This window comes from Chiloscyllium punctatum, chromosome 6 (genome assembly GCF_047496795.1).
Source record: "Chiloscyllium punctatum isolate Juve2018m chromosome 6, sChiPun1.3, whole genome shotgun sequence".
NCBI lineage: Eukaryota > Metazoa > Chordata > Chondrichthyes > Orectolobiformes > Hemiscylliidae > Chiloscyllium > Chiloscyllium punctatum.
The window spans coordinates 64,353,422-64,373,974 of NC_092744.1; the positions used below are offsets into that span (position 1 = coordinate 64,353,422).

General features: G+C 40.0%; 1 protein-coding gene and 1 long non-coding RNA gene across 4 annotated transcripts in view; one reads left to right on the top strand and one right to left on the bottom strand.

The window, feature by feature from the left end:
• pik3cb (phosphatidylinositol-4,5-bisphosphate 3-kinase, catalytic subunit beta) overlaps positions 1–11,830 on the bottom strand; it is a 188,408-nt gene extending 176,578 nt beyond the window's left edge. For all 3 annotated transcript variants that reach the window (XM_072572810.1, XM_072572808.1, XM_072572809.1), the window contains exon 1: positions 11,565–11,830. The gene's annotated coding sequence lies outside the window, so the exon portion shown is untranslated. The remainder of the gene's footprint in view (positions 1–11,564) is intronic.
• Positions 10,713–20,553, top strand: part of LOC140479029 (uncharacterized) — a 52,090-nt gene continuing 42,249 nt past the window's right edge. The window contains exon 1 of the long non-coding RNA XR_011960925.1: positions 10,713–10,977. This is a non-coding gene — a long non-coding RNA (uncharacterized lncRNA). The remainder of the gene's footprint in view (positions 10,978–20,553) is intronic.

The window sequence follows — 20,553 nt, forward strand, 5'->3', positions numbered from 1 at the left end:
ATCATTTGCTTCCTGTCATTGAGCCAATTTTATGTCTAATCTAATTTGCCATTTCTTACTGCAGCCCCCATCCTTATTCTTTCCTTAGTTATCATCAACTTGTTAGGTCTTCATCAAAAATCTTTGGATTTTCTTTGTGAAATAACTCCACAGAAGCCACAACCCCATGACCAAATCACCCTTCATTTGCACATGGAAAGTCCTTGACACTGAAGCAATCAGGATTGAATGTGTAGAACACGTCTTGCACTGCTTTAATGAATTACTTAATCAATTAAGGGTGGCCTCAGAGCTTCCAATATGATTGGCCAATGGAATGACCTCCAATATTGAGCATACAGAGGGGCCCAATGAGCATAATTCATCCTGTATTGAAAACAAAAAATGTGGCCAAAGCTAAATGATTTGACATTGTGAAGAGGAAGCATATCCACACAGCTATGTCACAATGGTAGCCAACTCAGTGGAGGGTTGGTTGGGCTGATCAACCAAGGGACGGACAAACAAACAAACAAACAAACAAACAATCACTTCACAAGGCAGACAGTCGCCAAAACATGCATTACAGATTGGAGCACTGGACTCCAGTTGCCACAGGGAACCTGAATAGGCTCTTTAATTAGTATGTATCCAATGTTTCACTAACCTCTACCTAAATGGATCAAAAAAGGTAGAAACGTACCAAACTCCCCAATGTCATTTTTTCATCTCTGCACCCACTCCCACTTCTGATGTAACTTGAAAATTCTGTCCTTTGTATTTTTGCTACCTCCCTTTGGAAAAATTGAATACGGTGACTTTTTTTGTAAAACAACAGTCATGCATGGGTGCACTTATTTTATATTTTCTTCATTTTCTTCCCCCACCCTAAATTCTGTGGCTAGCAATGTCACAACATATCCTCTTCTCAATTAGGACCACAGGAATTTCAAGCCAAAATTCTGATCAATTCCAGTAAGTCTGAATTAATCAGAGTTGCCCAGACATGTAGTGTTTATTCCATGAGTACTGGGTTCTGAACCTGGACACACTGAGGAATAATAGGTGTGCTTAAGCATCAAGTGTCAGCAGGCTATTACACTGTGGGTAATATTACCACTAATCTTAATTCTCACTTCATGGATTGGCTACTCCTACCCATCTCCCCAGTCTATGTATGGACAGGTGTAGCCCAACTGCAACAGAAATACAGAATCCCTAGAGTGTGGAAGCAAGCTATTCAGTATATCAAGTCCACACTGACCCTCCAAAAAGCAACCCACCCAAAACCCACCCTCCTACTCTCGTAACCCTGCATTTCCTACAGCCAGTCCACCTAACCTTCTCAGCTTTGGACTGTGAGAGGAAACCGGAACACACGAAAGAAACCCACACAGACACAAGGGAACTTGCAAACTCCACTCACGCGGTCATCCGAGGCTGGAATTGAACCTGGGTCCCTGGCGCAGTGAGGCAGCAGTGTGACGACTGAGCCACCATGCCACCAGTGGCTGAGAGCTGCAAGTCCAGCCCAGACAATGGTTTAAAGCTGGGCTATTTTTGAGGAAGCCTTGACTTGCATTTCAAGTTTCCCCACAAATGAATACATGGTATTTTGTCCCAGCTACCCAAAGATAAAATTCTCATGCATTTAAAAGGATGTCACTTTTATGGCAAGGTTTTAATTCAATAGTTTTGACTTACAGAAGGAATTAATAAACTAACCATTTTCCCATGACACTCCTTGCCCTCCAATATTTGTTTCTGAAGTTGGGCCACAGACCTCCATTGGTATAACTCAACCTAATGGGCACAGTATTCCAGTAGTTTGCTCTGGCTTTCTATGTGATGTTTGACCAGGAGACTCAGACTTTTATCACCTGCCATCAGGTTTAGCATTTACAGGCTTCAGGGATAGGGATGCTACCATTGTTGTGTGACAAGACTCCACACTTTTGTGCTATTATGTCACGTACATTCTCCTTTCAAACCAAATTTCCAAAATAAAAACTTTCCAAAGAAGCTTTTGATAAATTATCAGAAAGTCAGCGTATTGCAGTTAAGTACCTTTGACATAAACAGATTCTGAGCATGTTACAGAATTAACAAACCACTCAAGATTACAAAAATAAAAAATGTAAGCATGTATCAAAGTTAGAGCAAAGTTACAAACTTAAATTGATACTCACTGATTTGATCCAAAAAGATATAGCATCTGAGGAACACAAAATCCAGCAACTAAGTATGTCAACACTTGGTATTTTAAGCAACTGACATCCAACCAACCAACCAACCAACCAAACAAACAAACAATGACATACAACCGTAAGCTGACTAACACACCTACACCAAGATCATAAAAGTGGCAGGTACTTAATCCTTCTGAAGGGAAATAGATTCCAAAAGTAATTTGCAGGATTATTTTAACCTGGTAAATGATTCAGGATAGAATATGGAATGTTGCAGTTTACATTGTTTCAAATTATAACAAGCTTGGTATGAGAATCACTGGAGTGAGAATGTTTTTTACTTTCACAAGATAGAGAGTGTAAATCCCCACTCATCATGTAGTTGACAAATCATTATTACCAATTACAGCAATAAATGCTTGTACAAGACAATTAATAATTATTAAGCCAATTGGATGATTCAAATACAATAGTTGTTTCAGGCAATTACCCTAAGAATTTTGGGAATTTCTATTAATATTCACTTGAGACTGCCTTGCTAGTTTTATATTAAGTGTTTACATCACAAGTTGTTTCACACCAATCTGTCTGTAAAGTTATCTTTATCTGCAAACAACACTTACGATGGTTTGAGCTAATCAGGACAAAAATAAATCACACCCTTCAATTAGAGAGCAGATTACTATACAGGGGTGCACAAGCCTCTGCAATTCAGCCATATCAGAGTCAAAAAGTGTGGTGCTGGAGAAGCATAGCCAGTCAGGCAGCATCCGAGCAGCTCAAGTATAATATTCTGACAACTTTCCTGTTCCTCAGGTGCTGCCAGACCGGCTGTGCTTTTCCAGCACCACACTTTCTGACTGACTTTCAACATCTGCAGTCTCACTTTCTGCTAATTCAGCCATATCACTTTACCAATAAAACTCAAACAATCTAAAGTCTTTGTACTTACATTCACTCAGATTCAAAAGGATAAGTACAGCACAAAGCTAGTCCTTTCAATAAATTTGGATATTACATTTAAGATGACTTTCATCAAAAAAAGGGAACTGAATGGATACATTACAAACCAATCTTAGAAACCCCAAAACATGGTGAGCAGAATTTAATACCCTCCCCATGGCAAGTTTGGCAGAAGGGGTCATTTAATCAGGTGGGAGGATGGCATATGAGGACACTGCCACCTTGATGAAGTCTGTGGAAGCCCTGTGGTGAGCAGTTAAATTTAGATGTACAGGGCTATATCCCACTGCCACTAAATTTAACCCTGTGGCAGCCAGCAGGGCATCAGCATTCAGGGAGCACAACATTCTAACTCTTACAGATGATTTGCAGGAGGGAGAGTCCCAAAAGGGACTCAATGACTGAGCAAGGGAGGGGGGAACCTTCTTGAACTACTGCAGCCGACTGTAGGTACATGTGCAATCCCAGTAGGGAGAGAGTTTGAGGATGTCGACCCACTGACACTAAAGGAGTGGCGATGATATTTCCAAGTCAGATCGGTGGGTGGCTTGCAGATAGTGGTGTTCCCATGTAACTGCTGTCCTTACCTTTCTAGATGGAAGTGGTCATGAATTTGGAAGGTACTGTCAAAGGAGCCTTGGGGAATTTCCCAAGCACATCTTGTGGATCATACTCACTGCCAATAGTAAGCATTTGTGGTAGAGGGAGTTTGAGGGTGTGTTGCCAATCAAGTGTGCTGCTTTTTCCTGTTTAGTGTCAAACTTCAAGCATTGTTGGACCTACACTCATCCATTTAAGAGGGGAGTATTCTAACACATTCCTGACTTGTATCTTGTAGATGGCTGACAGGATTTGGAGAGTCATAGTGAGTTACTGCAAGCAAGATTCCTCATCTCTGACGTGCTCTTGTTGCCACAATATTTACATGGGCACCACTAATACAATATTTACATGGTTAGCCCAGTTCAGTTGCTGATTAAATGGTAACTACTGTAAGCAAACAAAGTCAATTCTATCTTACCAACTGATTTGATTTTTAATTTTCCAAAAACTTGCAAGCTTGCATAACCCCAAACATTGAAAGCTAATGGCTTTATTAGTAGGATATGTTTTATCAATAAGCTCATGGGTTATTTTAACTGAGGCACAAAAAGAAAAAGTGCTAAAACTGATTCATACCCTTCAGTCTGAATGGGAGTATAAAGCAGGTCCTGAAAGTGAAAAGGCTCAGTCTGGTAACATCACGTCTTGAAGCATCTGGTATAACATTCACTTTCTGAACAGGACTGGTCAGGACTGAAATCGGCAAGAATGAGATCCCCAAAACAAATCTAACAATATAATATTCTAACAATATAATATTCCTCAGTCGCAGAACCTTGGGTTGGGTTCCCTCCTATATCTGTTGTTTTCCAGGTTCAGCAATATAGCATTTATTTTCATAGAATTATTCAGGGAAAGAGATTATTCAGCCCAGAGAGTCTGCACCAACCCTCCAGAGAGGGAATCCCATCCAAATACAGCCCCTGCCCTATCCCCATAACCCCACATTTACCATGGCTAATCCTCTTAGCCTGCACAGCTTTGGACTATGGGAGGATGGTGGAGAACCTAGCAGAAACCCACACAGACATGGGGAAAACATGCAAACTCCACACAGACAGAGTTGCACAAAAAGGTGAAATCAAACCAGAGGTCCTAGCACCAACACAGCAGCAGTGCTAGCCACTGAGCCACCCTTCCGTCTGAATAAATCAGAATAATTCTAATTTGCTTTTCACTGTGGAAGTGTACATTAATTCCAAGTAAATCTAAAGTGTTCCCCCCTCCCCTAACCGCCAAGTCCAGGATTTCCCATAAGACCACAAGACGTTGGAGTACTACTAAGCCATTCATCCCATCAAATCTGCTCTGCCATTCAATGAGATCATGGTTGATCTGATGATCCTCAACTCCTGCCTTTCCCCTATAATCTTTGATGACATTACTGATTAAAAATCCATCTCAGCCTTATATAAACTCTACAACCTAGCTTCAACAGTCATTTGCAGTAAAGAATTCCATACAGTCACTACCATCAGAAGAAATTCCTCTTCATCTCTATCTTCAAATGCACAACCCCATACTCAGAGTAGATCCTCTGGTCCTAGACTTTCCCAGAAGGAGAAAACAATCTGTCCACATATGCCAAGTCCATTTAGAATCTTGCATGTTTCGACAAGGTCACCTCATTTTTCTAAATTCCAATGTGTATAGGACCAATCTAATCAACTGAAGACCATTCTCTCTATATCTGGTATCAGCCGAGTGAACCTTCTGTGGACTGCCTCCAAAGCCAGTACATTTTTCCTTGGATAAGAAGCCCTAAACTGTTCACAGTATTCCACCTGTGGTCAGACGAGTGCCTTGTTTAGTTTTAGCAAACCCCTGCTTTTATATTCCATTCCCTTTGAAATAAAAAAGGCCAACATTCCATGTGTCTTAAAAAAAAACTGCTGGGAATCACAGCAGGTCAGGCAGCATCCATGAAGAGAGAGCAAGCTAAAGTTTTGAGTCTAAATGACTCTTCAGAGCTTGTCAATTTGTCCTCACTATTCCCTGCTGAACATGGACGCTAGCTCTTTGTGATTCATAGACAAGGATTCTCAAATACCCTTGTTCTGTAATTTTCTGCAGTCTTCTTCAATTTACAAAATATTTAGCTCCCCTGTACTTCCTGCCAAAGTGCAAAAGCACTCATTTTCCCACTTTATATTTCATTATTCAAGTTTTTGCTCATTTGCTTAACCAGTCTATATCCCTTCAAAGTAATCGCCAAGAATAATCATGGAAGTCATGGGGCTGCATTTTGGAAGCAGATACCAAAGATCGTTAAGAAAACAATTCAATGTCTTGTATCAGATATATTCAAAAATAATGAAATATACATGCTTTTACACATTAAATGTGCAAAAGCAAAGTAGGATGAATTATCATGATTTCTCAATTGTAGAAATACAGAAATACAAAACACTGCATGAATTGCTCGGACTACATAGGGTCGGTGTGGACTGGTTGGGCCAAAGGGCCTGTTTCCACACTGTAGGGAATCTAATCTAATCTAATCTAGACCTGCACATGCTGCATAAACCAGTTGGACTATAACCTGGTGTTGTGTGATTTTTAAATTTTAGCTAGATAAGAAAAGCAGGGTTCTCACTCTTCATCACTACCCTTGAACACCACGTGGAAAGTGACTAATAGGAGAGAACAGGAACAAGTTAGCTGTGATGCCCAACATGTACAATGGGCTGCTGGGGCCTGTCATTAAACTTACAGATGCAGAATTATCTCCCAGATTACGTGCCCTAAATGCTGAAAAGGTAAGATACTTTGAAAGAGGCAGAAGATTTAGAAACAAAATTATGTAATGTCAAAATGATCTGTTACAAAGTTAGGCACTCGCACCACCCATTGTTACACCAGAGCAGGCAAGTTACTGAATTTAAACTATGAATTTCCAGGGCCTTGGCTCATGTAAATCATTAAAATAATAAACAATTAGGATGCCGAAGTCCACAAGTGCTCAGTTATGCTTTGGCTATAAACCATTTGGTATGTTTACACTCCCTGTGACAACAGCTCACTTAGATCACAACCTCAATTAAAACAGCTGGAACATATGACATAAATAAGTAATCATCCATTGAAAGCAAAACTAAAGGATGCTATAAATCTAAAATAAAAGCGGAAAGGCCAGGAACCTACAGCAGATAAGACTGCATCTGTCAAGAAGTGTATTAAAACAGGAGTGTGCACTAAAATACTATGGATTGCGGCATAAGCCAGCTCCAATTTTATATTGAAACTCATGACTATGTACAAGTAGTTCTTCTATAAAGCGACGGTTGTGTTCTTGTAGAACCTCGCATTATAGAAAAATTGTGCTTTAGAAACGGCACTTAAAGTGTTGGTGATGTAGTCACGTTACAGCCAACACATTTTAAAAGTTCGCGTTTTAGAAACACTGACCCCAATTCAACAATCGTGTTACAGCAAATTCACCTTAACGAAATGTGCATTATAACAGATCAATTGTATTGGTCAGTTAGCTCAGCTGGTTGGAGCGTAGTGCTAATAATGCCAAGGTCGTGAGTTCAATCCCCACACTAACCAAGTGTAGGGCTGAGAAGGGCTAGCCAGCGATGTTTGCAGTGCTGCGTCAGGGTTGGTGATTGCTTTTGGGTGGCACTGTTAGCACTGCTACCTCACAGCACCAGGGTCCCAGGTTTGATTCCAGCCTCAGGCAACTGTCTGTGTGGCGTTTGTGACACATTCTTCCTGTGTCTGCGTGGGTTTCCTCCGGGTGCTCCAGTTTCCTCCCACAGTCCAAAGATGTGCAGTTTAGGTGAATTGGCCATGCTAAATTGCCCATAGTGTTAGGGGCATGAGTCAGAGGGAAATGGGTCTGGAGGGTCATTGTGGACTGGTTGGGCCAAAGGGCCTGTTTCCACACTGTAGGGAATCTAATCTAGTCCTGCATATGCTCAACATACCAGTCAACTTTCCTTTAGTGACAAATGTACTTGATTCATAATTGTGGCTAGTTGTCAGCTGCAAACTTTTCACTTTTTTCCATTGTTATGAACGTTTTGCTCACCTTATAATTTTGAATGAACACAGCGGATCAAGTAAGCAATAGAGCATAACAAAGATATATGGACATTTAAGAAATATCGATACTGAACAGTCTACACATGCATTGAAAGTGACGAACAGAAAGAGGTCTTCCATTGAAAAGAATGAAGTACAAAACTGCTTTCAAGTTAAGAATATTAATGTTTGTTTACTCAAATAATTGTACTGCAGCACAAGGTTTTGATGTCAGTAGAAAAACTTGTTCAAGAAGTGATGTCCAGAGGACTCGTCCTTAGAGAAGATATACAAGACCAAATGTTCCATGAGAACAGGAACAAATTAATAATCATATCTTGAAAAACATGAGAAAGAATCACTCCTTGAAAATTGTCAGATACAAGAAAATAAGGCCCACATGGTACTGCATAGTCAATGGAACAAAATTAAAATCTACCTATCTTCAAACGTAAAGCCACATTGAAGACCAAGTTCCCTGAAGGAGTTTTTGTCCACTTCCACGTTAAGTTAGACTGGGGTAAAGAATGGAACAAAGTCATGAGTGTGTGGAGTATATGTCCCAATGAACTATATAAAGAATGCTACTTGTTAGTGTTGGACACATTCAAATACCATAAATGATGAGATCAAGGAACTGTCAGCAAAGAAATAATATTCATAACAGTTATACTAAAGGATCTACTATCAATAGCTTAATCTTTAGATAAGTGTCTTAATGAGCCATGAAAAGGTCATACTTATTTGGAGTAGACATCATTGAAAGAATTGAAATTTGCTTGTTGATACACATGTTGTGTGGTTTCATTCTCAAATTGAGGAACGTTATTAGTGCACCAAGTATCAACAGGTCATTCAAAAGATGTGGAACATCCCACTCAATGGATAGATGGGAAGTTGATTTGATGTGAGAAAAATGAAATTTGAAGTGAAAATACCAATTAGACCAAGGGGAGATTCTTAAGATGATTCTATCGCCAAAGTGGAATTAATTAACTTGCATCAGATACTCAAGAAAATGAATTTGATTTTAAAATGCTTTGATTGTTGTTAACACCATCTTTATACAAATAACTTTTGTTTTGCATTCATAGGCAGCAGGGATTACTACCTGGGACAGCATTCATTGCTTATCCCTAGTTGCCCTTGGGAAGATAGTGGTGAGTTACTTTCTTGAACTGTGGCAATCATTTGCTATAGGTAAATCCACAATGCAATTAAGAGGGAGTTCCAGGATTTTGATCCAGCAAAACTGAAGGAATGAAAATATATTTCCAAATCAGAATGGTGAGCAACTTGGAGAGCTTGCAGGTGGTGATCCCCTTATTCTTCGAGGATAGTGGTCATAGGTTTGGAAGTGCTGATTAAGGAGCCTTGGTGAAGTTCTGCAGCACATTTTGCAAATGATAAGCATTGCCGCTAATCAGCATTAGTGGTGATGGGACCAGATATTTGTGGGTGTGCGGGGCAATCAAATAATCATAGAATCCCTAGTGTGGAAGCAGGGCATTTGGCCTGAACCCACGCCAACCCTCTGAAGAGCATCCCACCCTGTAACCCTGCATTTCCCATGGCTAATCCACCTACTCTGACATTATGGGCAATTTAGCAAGGCCAATCTGCTTAACCTACGGATTTTAGGACTGTGGGAGAAAACTAGGACACCCAGAGGAAACCCACACAGAAACTGGAAGAATGTGCAAACTTCACATAGAGGCTAGAAGGTGCTTTGTCCTGGATAGTGTCATATTGCGAGTATTATTGAGTTGCACCCACCATCCTTCAATAAGTTATTGAATAAGAAGTTAATATTAAATTCCTGGTGTTATTTCGTGTCACATTGCAAAATGATCATCCACACCCAACCAGTGGTTCATATGTTAGCCTCATGAGTCCAGCTCCATTTTTGGAGTACTTTTGGGATGCTTTAAAAGGTTGATATGTCACCAACTACAGTAACATTTTTCTCAAACAGCAACAAAATAAATGTTGTTCTGGTGTTGGTCGAGAAATATTTATTGGCAAACAAAAGCTGGTCTACTGTTCTTCAAAGTGATGCCATGGGCTCTTCCCTAACCATCTGAGGAAACGGATAAGTTTTAACATCTCCCTGAAATACAGTACCCCTGGAGTGCAGCACTTCCTCAGGTTTTTCGCTAAGGGACAGTGTAGATTTTGAGCTCAAATCCTTGAAATGGAACTTGAAGCTGCTAACACAGATGACTGTGGTATCACAGACTCACGGCTAATTGCTCGAGGTCTACTGCGAAAAGTTACATTATCTCGACTTAATATCACCTGACCCGCTGAATATTTCCAGCACTTCACATTTCGACTTTAATCATTAACTAAACTGAATGAAGAAATGCTGCATTATTGAAGATCCAAGCTTTTGAATCAGACCTCGTCTCTCCTCCCAGGTGGATTTAGCAGATGCAGAACTATTTTGAAGCGCAGAAAAATTATTTCCAGTAGTTCAGGCAATATATATTCCTCAACCAACGTCATTACAGCAGGTCGTTTGATAATTTATCTAATTACTGTTTGGAACCTTGCAGTTAGTAAATTAGCAGCTGCGTTTCCTACATTACAACAGTGACTAGACTTCAAAGTGCAGTGCATTACTTGCTTAGAAGCTTTTAGGATTTAAGTATCTGTGATGTGTTTTTAAATGCAATATTTTTTTTAAGCTTCAAGGTCAATTTTAATATTTACAAGCATCCCTGTTACATTTTTATAAAAAAGTTGTTTGGTGTAGAACTGGGGTTTAAAACAGCGTTACCCCAATGTGACAAATTTTTTAAAAATAGAAATTGGACACAGACTGTTTGGGTTGAACTGACAACTCGCTTTGCTTATTACCAAACGTCATTCATCGTGAGAGGAGCTGCAATACAGTCTTGAGGGTCCCTCGTTCAGTTAGTCGATATCTACAGGGCTACAAGGTTGGTGTACGACCACCAGTCTGTCCTGAACTCAGTCTGAAGTGAATACAGTACTGCGTTAACACGATGAAATCAGACACTATTAGCAGCTGATATGAGGACGCCAGGGTTTAACTCAACTCCAGACTCCCAACAGAGTGAATCGGCAACATAAAGAGTTAAACAGACACGAATATTTTCTTATTTGTGAAGCGGATGGTGAGAAATTCATGTGTGTGTACAAATGCAAACAAGATCGTGAAGAGCAAAAGGACAGAGGAGCCCTACAGGTACGAGGTATAGTTATGATTAATCTGGCACCCCACCAAAAAAAAAGTTTAAAAACATAAACCCCTTCTGAGCGAAGTGATTTGTCAGTCTCGCTGCAAAGGTTGGGTAGGCAGCCGGCATTGACGCAGGTTTGATCAAGCCATGAGACTTGCGGTTATGACAGAGGACTATTTGTTTTTTTTATCAATCAACATGGCCCCAAGGGAGATGGCGTTCAGGAGGCGCTGGGTGTACTCGGGCGCAGAAGCCTCGGCCAGATCGGGTCACTTGGTAAATCAACGCGGTGAGCGAGCTCAGTCCGTGCAGCTTCACCAACCTGCAGGATCCGCTCCCCTTCCTCCCACCCGCCGGCAGTTAACCTACCACTCAGTGGCTGACCACTCGACTGTTCAACAAATAAACACCCAACTTCGAACTCCCCGCAAAGTTTCACACAGAAAACTTTACAACACCACACCTCCCCCCCCCCCCAGCACACACATAAAAGAAATGCCCATTAGACGATCCTGTAAACGCTACAATTTCTATCACAAAAAAGTGACTTTTACCCCTTGCCGAAAAGCTACATTTGAGACGAAACAGATACCTTTCAAAGGCACGATTCCCTGTGACGAGGCGAGGTGAATGTTTGTTTGTTTTGTTCAGCTCAATGAGCTTCAACGCTGCCGGTATTTTCTAAGCAAGCTCTACTTCAATCCCTGCTTGATCCTCAAGCGACCAGTCAAGGCTGTGTGTTACAGAGCGGTTTCTTTTTTTTTGTTTTCGTCGGTTGTTGTAACTTGCTCAGATGGTTACTTTTGATGAGGTCACTATAACCGACCAGCTAGAACAACTCCAACTTCTGTGCTGCAGTGAAGTCCAAACCAGGAAAATCAGCTGAGATTTCACCCGGAAATACATTTGTAAAGAGCCCTCCTTCGGCTGAGCTAGTTAGTCATTGTGCTGTTTTTTTTGTGTGTAAAACTGATTCAATAATTGATTAAACACAAAGCAAGTAGAGATGCACTTTTCACTAAATAATAAAGGGGCAGTTAATGTCACCGATGTCGATTTTCTTACATTGACCGATCACAAATTTTACAAATGATAAGGGCACTTCTTCGTCAAATATTGCAAGAAAGTTTAAATTTAATTTAAAACCTTTTAAAATGACTTTACAGCACAGAATGATGATTTTTTGTTGATTTTACATTATATTTGGATCTATGAGTGCATTATGTTGTACTAATTTGGAATCTGCGGTGTTTAAGTGTTTAAGCAACCTTTTTCAAAAGATTTTTTAAAAAACACGAAAGAACTTCGGATGCTATAAATCAGAAACAAAAGAAATGCTGGAAATTCTCAGCAGGTGTGGCAGCATCTGCGGAGACAAATCAGAGTTCACGTTTTAGAGTTCTGAGGAAAGGATACTTGACCTGAAGCATTAACTCTGATTTCTTTCCACATATGTTGCTGAGACTGGCTGAGTTTTTCCAGCAATTTCTGTTTTTGTTTTGATGCACTTTGTAGCTTATCACATTTTAGCCTATGAAATATATATCAGACAGAGTTGGGTTCTGTTGAGTCAGGTATCTTGAAGTTTGTTAATAGCACTGACTAGTTATCTGGCTACAATATCGCAGACAAACACACATTTTAAGGTTCTTTGCTGCCTAATGTCACTGTATATTGCTGACTGACTGAAGATACCACATCAATTATACTGCATGGAGAGGAGGTGAGGCAGTTATCTTTTTTTCTCTTAGACAACACATATTGTGATACTACACAACTGTTTTAAATGTACAGTCCCTTTTGGTCTAGAATCTATGCCATAATACAATATTCTCCTTTTTAAAAATGGGAACCCTTTTTCCAATAAACATTCACAAGAATGCATGTAGATATATTGTCTCAATACATTCAGATAACACACCAGTAAGAACATGACCAGGTCAGGTACAATTATCACAACTTGATGGTGGAGCTTCACTTTGCAGTCTGCTGTCTGTTGTCGTAGATGGTTGTACATCACTTATCAATGTGTGATTGTTGTTTAGCATAATATCTTTCGTATCCAACTGGTTATCCATTCTGATGGCTATTTGATCATACGCCATTTGGATATGTTGTCTATTGCCTTGAAGGATTTGATTTTCAATAAGGCATTCAACAAGGATCCCATGGGAAACTGATTAGCAAGGTTAGTTCTCATGGAATATAGGGAGAACTAGCCATTTGGATACAGAACTGGCACAAAGGTAGAGGACAGACAGTGGTGGTGGAGGGTTGTTTTTCAGACTGGAGGCCTGTGACCAGTGGAGAGCCACAAGAATCAGTGCTGGGTCCTTTACTTTTCATCATTTATATAAATGATTTGGATGCGAGCATAAGAGGTACAGTTAGTAAGTTTGCAGTTGACACCAAAGTTGGAGGTGTAGTGGACAGCGAAGAGGTTTACCTCAAGTTACAACAGGATCTGCATCAGATGGGGCAATGGGTTGAGAGGTAGCAGATGGAGTTTAATTCAGATAAATGTGAGGTGCTGCATTTTGAGAAAGCAAATCTTAGCAGGACTTATACACTTAATGGTAAGGTCCTAGGGAGTGTTGCTGAACAAAGAGACCTTGGAGTGCAGGTTCATAGCTCCTTGAAAGTGGAGTTGCTGGTAGATAGGATAGTGAAGAAGGCATTTGTTATGCTTTCCTCTATTGGTCAGCATATTGAGTACAGGAGATGGAAGGTCATGTTGCAGCTGTACAGGACATTGGTTAGGCCACTGTTGGAATATTGTGTACAATTCTGGTCTCCTTCCTATCAAAAAGATGTTGTGAAACTTGAAAGGGTTCAGAAAGGATTTACAAGTATGTAGCCAGGTTTGGAGGATTTGAGCTATAGGGAGAGGTTGAACAGGCTGGGGCTGTTTTCCCTGGAGCGTCGGAGGTTGAGGGGTGACCTTAAGGAGGTCTATAAAATCATGAGGGGCATGGATAGGATAAATAGACAAAGTCTTTTCCCAGCGGTGGGAGAGTACAGAACAAGAGAACATAGGTTTAGGGTGAGAGGGGAAAGGCATAAAAGAGACCTAAGGGGCAACTTTTTCACACAGAGGGTGGTACATGTGTGGAATGAGCTGCCAGAGGAAGTGGTCGAGGCTAGTACAATTGCAACACTTAAGAGGCATTTGGATGGGTATATGCAAGGGTTTGAAGGGATATGGGCCGGGTGCTGATGGATGAGACTGAATTGAGTTGGGATATGTGGACAGCATGGATGGGTTGGACCAAAGAGTCTATTTCTGTGCAGTACGTCTCTATGACTATTACTATTAAAATGTCATATGAGCTAGGCTGGACAAATGAGGTATCCTTTCGCAAACCATCTGGGTGAAAATCTAATCTGTATGATTGTTCTGTTTCAAGTCTGATAACTCTGTATGATCATTGATTATGCATCTGTGCCAGTTTGTCTCTTGTTCTGACATTACATTGGCACATGTGGTTGGGTGTTGAATATGTGGTGAAGAAGAACAATGTGGATCTGCTTCCCAAACATGAGAACTGCTAATGAGAATAAACCATTACCTACAGGAGCAGCACATAGATTTGACATAGCTTTGCAAAAATCTTGACAACGCACTTTAAACTTAACTCTCATGGATTTTGCAATTAACAATACAAGTAGTGAGAAGAAGTAGTAGTAATATGTTGAACATCCCATTTCCTGCACATATTTTAGCAGAGTGCTTCAGTGTACTGTGGACTGATGTTGGACACAATTTCTTGCAGTGGATGAAACAGACTGAAAATGGCAGCTCATTAGCAGTAATATTCAATTTGTCCAAAATATAATTGTGTCCTTGTACCTGGAAAATATCAGCCACAAACTTAGACCATAAAATGTAGAAGAAGGAGCAGGCCATTCAGCCCATTGAGTCTGCTGTACCTGCTAAGCTGATAATCCTCAACTCCACTTTCCTACCATTTCCCTATAATGCTTGTTTTGCTTAGTGATTCGAAGTTTGTTTATCATAGTCTCGTCTGAACTTAATGACCCAGCCTCAATAGATTAATAAAGAGTTCCACAAATTCTCTATTCTCCAAGATAGAAATTCCTCTTTATCTCTGTCTTCAATTTGCAATCTCTTATTGTGAGATTATGTCCTAGACCTGGTACAAGACTCTTTCTCAAGGGGAATCAGCCTTTCTGCATCTAACCTGTCAATTTCTCCCAGAATCTTGTATGTACATCTCAGTGGGAATCTTGTGGAAGGAGAGCTTCTCTTGGTTTTTAAAGTTGACGAAGCTGACATGTTTCACAATAATTTATTAGTTAACTGATGTTCTTATTAGTGATGGTCCAACATACAGATTCATGCACTGATCACTTGGGTTTAAGTTTACATTCTTGGAGAATCCTAGTTCACCTCGGCATTACCAGAAAGAACATATGAGCTTGGGGACCTGTTGGATGAATTTAGGTCACCTGCTGATGATCATCTTTTTTAACTATTCCACTGGTCATCATCTGACAAGGCTTATTGAATCTACTTGGCCCGGCTTTAATGAAAATATCTGGATTCGTATTGTTAATCTGGAATCTTTGATGTTGCAACAGATGGGTTTGTCACTTTGTGGATCACAATAATGTATTAATCAATGCATACTGGTAAATCAAAGACTGAAGGTCTATCTGTTCCACTGATGTAAAAGTTTTCAGATATCTGAGGGTCTGAGTTAGCATTTAAGAAGGATAATGTCCGTGCATGAGATGTCGGATCTGGTGTAAACAGTTAGTGTATCTGGCATGACTGCACCTCATTGTGCCAGTTTTCTGTGTTTCTCTTAAGTGAGATGCATAAAAGGATGATATTTGCACTGGCACCAGTGTTGATTTTGACCTAAAGTGCATATTGTCCAACCTTTTTGGAATATATCACTTGGATGAAGGTAAAGGCTTCAGCTTAACTGATGGCATCCAGGTTGTGTGTCAAGTTTACCAACTGTACCATTTGACTGGGTAAGATGTAATATTGTGGTTATCTCTTGGACTTCACTGACCTGCTTGTGTGCCATGAATAGAACATTGGTAGCTTTTTGTTTGGCTCTTCTTCACTTGCTGATGCAGAGCATTGTGTAGTACTTTGGGATTCTCTGATCATGTAGAAGAAGTCTAATTTTAGCCCAATATCGCTTGTCAAAAATTATTTGCATGTCATGAAATACTAGTTACTGCCTTAGTGGGTGGGACAAATCACACCTCATTCTGAATGGTCCACTGACCTATTGATGACTATAGCATTTTATAGGATACAGTAGTTGTTCCAGAGTCAAACACTTGCTGCTGACCTGCTACAATCGTATCAAACCTGTGTTCTTCTTCTAGTAAAGGGCCAATGGTATATTTCATGTGTTTGACTAGAAGTGCTTTTCTGTAGGTTTTGATAGATGTACAGTCAATGTGCATTTCCACAAACCTTTCAGCTAAGTTAGTTTTATCGAAATCACATTCCATGCCTTTGAGTGCACCAGCCTTTCCTTTCTGTGCACAAGCCTATGAATTACTCAATTATTTTATTTGACCACTGGTGTTATGAAATGGAGTCAAGCCTTTATACCCTGAAATTAACTCAAATTTTAAGTTGATGTCAAGGAACCTGAGAATCTTGTCAGGATCTTCATAGTCAACATCAGAGATATTGAAGAATAGGGTGTAGGTTTGCTCGCTGAGCTGTAGGTTTGATATCCAGATGTTTCATTACCTGGCTAGGTAACTTCATCAGTGGCGACCTCCAAGTGAAGTGAAGCTGTTGTCTCCTGCTTTCTATTTATATGGGGAACCCCATCCAGGACAAACATATAAATAGGAAGCAGGAGACAAAAGCTTCGCTTCACTTGGGGGTCACCACTGATGAAGTTACCTAGCCAGGTAATAAAACGTCTGGATATCAAACCTACAGCTCAGTGAGCAAACCTACACTCTAAACCTCAACCTGAGCTATAAACCTTCACAAACCTTGCATATTGAAGAATTTTGTTCCCTACAGTACACATAGTAAGAAAATTTTTTACAGCGTGTCTGTCTTTATCAGACATCTACCAATCAATAAAGTAAAAATTGATTCTTTCTTTCTTTGAATATTTGAAGCTCTAAAAGATATCAGTGGATTGTCTGCTGTCTATGGTTAGGTGTTTGCCTTCCATCTTAGCTTGTTCTTTAAAATGAAAGCAAGAATGTAATTTGTGATGTAGTTTTTTTTGCTTTTCATTTGCTGGTTTCTCTCTTTCCTTATTGTATGTTGATGCCCCTTTAAAAGTGATAGGCTTGTGTCTGTTAGGTGACATTCAGGTCAAATGAAGTGATGTCTTTTTCAATTTTTGTGCTGATTTGGAACAGAAATTGGCAAAATCAGCTGATTTCTGGGCACAGGTAAGGCATCTTTAATATAGAAAACATTTTTATTGTCTTTTTTTCCATGTATTTTGTTCCAGGATTTCTTTCTGAGATCATAAAAGTCCCACATCACTTTTAAACTGCTGTTTTTTTGTTCTGAGCCTCTTGTCCCCACTGTCACATTTTCAGCCTTTAGCATTCTCTTATTACTATTCACTTGCTGTCATAAATTTGGTCCTTGTGTACTGCAACAGTTTCTACCAGCACAATGCATTACTATATAATAAACCAAAGAACATATATCACAGAGAATCCGGTTCTCATTCAATAATGTATTTTGAGGTTTATAGGAACATAGGAACAGGAGTAGCCCCTCAATCCCACTCCAACATTCTAGGTCATAGATGATCACCTACTTGAGCACTATATTAGTCCCCTATCCCCAGATCCTTCGATGCCATGAACAAGTAGAAATGTATCAATTTTGGTCTTGATAACTTGTAAGCCCTCTTTTTTTTCAGAATTTCAAAGATTTGTTATGATCTGAGTGTAGAAGTTTCCATTATTTCAGTCCTAAATGGCATGCCTTTTATTCTGAGACTGTTCCTTTGTTCTGGATCTTGCAGCCAAGGTAACATTTTTTCTCCATATTCTCTGTCTATTTCCTCCCATTCTTCAGAGGGTACAGGCCCTATCTCTTCAGTCTCTCCTCACAGCACAGTCCCACTCATCCCACGAATCCGTTTAATGAATCTTTGCTATACTGCCTTGATGGCAAATATATCCTTACTTAGGAAAGGGGACTAGAACTGCACATCATACTCCAGGTGCAGTCTCGCAATGTTCTATACAACTGAAGCAAAACTTCTTTGCTACTATATTCAAATCCTCTTGTGTTAAAGATTAGTGTATCGTTTGCCTTCCAAAGTGCTTGTCACACCTGCATGCTCATTTTTAATGACTTATGAACAAGAACATCCAGGTCTCTTTGGACATTAACACTTTGCAGTCCACATCGTACCGCATTTGCCCAGTCACTTAGCCTGTATAAATTCCCCTGAAACCTCTTTGTATCTCCTTTACAATGCACATTTCCATTAAGTTTTCCATCATCTGCAAACTTGGAAATATTATTAGAATCAGGTCATTGATGTAGATTTTGAACAGCAGGAGAACAAATACTGATCCTTGCGATACTGCCCTGGTCACAGCTTGCTAATTTGAGAGTGACACATATATTCCTACTCTCTGCTTCCTCCCTGTTAACCAATCCTCAATCCATCATTGTATATAATCTTCAATTTCATGTGCTTTAATTTTGTTCTTTAGCCGTCTGTGTTTTTACCAAAACCCTTCTGAAAGTCCATTTACACCATATCTCCTGTCCCCTTTATTGACTCTATTGGTAATACCCTCAACAAATTTGAACAGCATGGCCAAACAGTATTTCCCTTTTGTAAATCCATGTTGACTGTTGATCTGACATTGGTTTTGGATTCTTTCTCCACAGCATTGGAGTTCATTAGATAGTCTATACATTGATGGAAGACACCTATAATTATTGTATTCTCCTTTTTATCCGCACCTGCAATTTCCAGGGCATCATATTACCACTATTGCTTGGTGGCCTATAAGCCACTCTGACCCATGTTTTCTGTCCTTTGCTGTTCCATAACTCCACCAAACAGACTATACATTGTGTTCTTGTGATTGACAATTCTCTCCCTAATGCACTGCCCCGAACTCCTTTTCCTTTTTGCCTGTTTCTCTTAAATATTGAATCTTTTAACTGTTACATCATACCCTTTTACTTCAGTTAGTGCCTTCAATTCACTGATGCTTAATGCATTCAGATAGAGTGCTGTTAATTCTGCCTTTTAAAAACTATTTCATAATTTGACCTTGGTCGATTCTAGGATTTGTTTCTATGCTTTCCACTTTCATTTACAGCCTTTCCATTTCCCATAACCAGTTTTTATTTTATTCTGTCTGAATTCTGTCTTATGTTCCCAATCACCCTGACAGTTATTTTAAACCCTGTCCTAAAGCACTAGCAAATCTCCCTGCAAGGATATTGGTCTCCGTCCTGCTAAAGTGTAATGAGTGCCTGTCTGAGAGAAGCAAGGAACTTCTTCAAAATAGGCATAGTCCTGTATAGATCTCACCCACCCAGAAATCCAAAGTATTCACACGGCACATTTTTTAAGCTCCCTGAACTAGGGAAGTTCAGAACTAGAGGGCATAGATTTAGGGTCAGAGGGAAAAGATTTAAAAGGAACCTCAGGGGCAACATTTTCTTGCAGAGGATGGTGTGCGTATGGAATGAGCTACCAGAGGAAGTGGTGGAGGCTAGTACAATTGCAACATTTAAAAGACATCTGGATGGGTATATGAATAGGAAGGGTTTAGAGAGATATGGGCAAAGTTTTGGCAAATGGGAATAGATTAATTTAGGATAACTGGTCTGCATGGACGAGTTGGACCGAAGAGTCTGTCTCTGTGCTGTACATCTCTATGACTCTATGACTTGATGTTCGTTTGTTCAATCTTCCTATTTCTATAAGCATAGGCTACTGGAAACAGTCCTGAGATGATATCTTAGAGGTCCTGCTTTTACAGTTTCAAGCCTAGCTCCTAAATTCTACTTTCAGGACCTCATCCCACTTTTTACTTAAGTTCTATTGTTATTATTCATAGGATGTGGGTATCGCTGGCTGGGTCAGCATTTATCACCATTCTCTAGTTGCCCTCGAGAGGGTAGTGTTAAGCTGCCTTTTTGAACCATTGGGGTGTGCACATCCACATTGCAGTTAGTGGACTCTTATGACACAGTGGTAGTGCCCCTACCTCTGAGCCAGGGGGGCCTGAGTTTGAGTCTCACTTGGTCAAAGGGTAATGACATTTCTAATTAAAAATATCTCCACATTACACTTAGGAAAGGAGTTCCAGGATTATGACCCAGCAATCTGAGGGAAAGATAATGTCTTTCCAAGGATGATGAGTGACTTGGAGTAGAACTGTAGGTGATAGTATTTGCATGTTTCTGCTGCCTTGTCCTTTTGTAATGGTAGTGATTATGGATTTGGAAGGTGCTGACAAAATAAACCTTGGTGAATTTATGCAGTGCATTTTGTAGATAGTACTCATTGAAGTTACTGCACACCAGTTTTGGTCAGAGTGAATGTTTGTGGATGTTGAGCTAT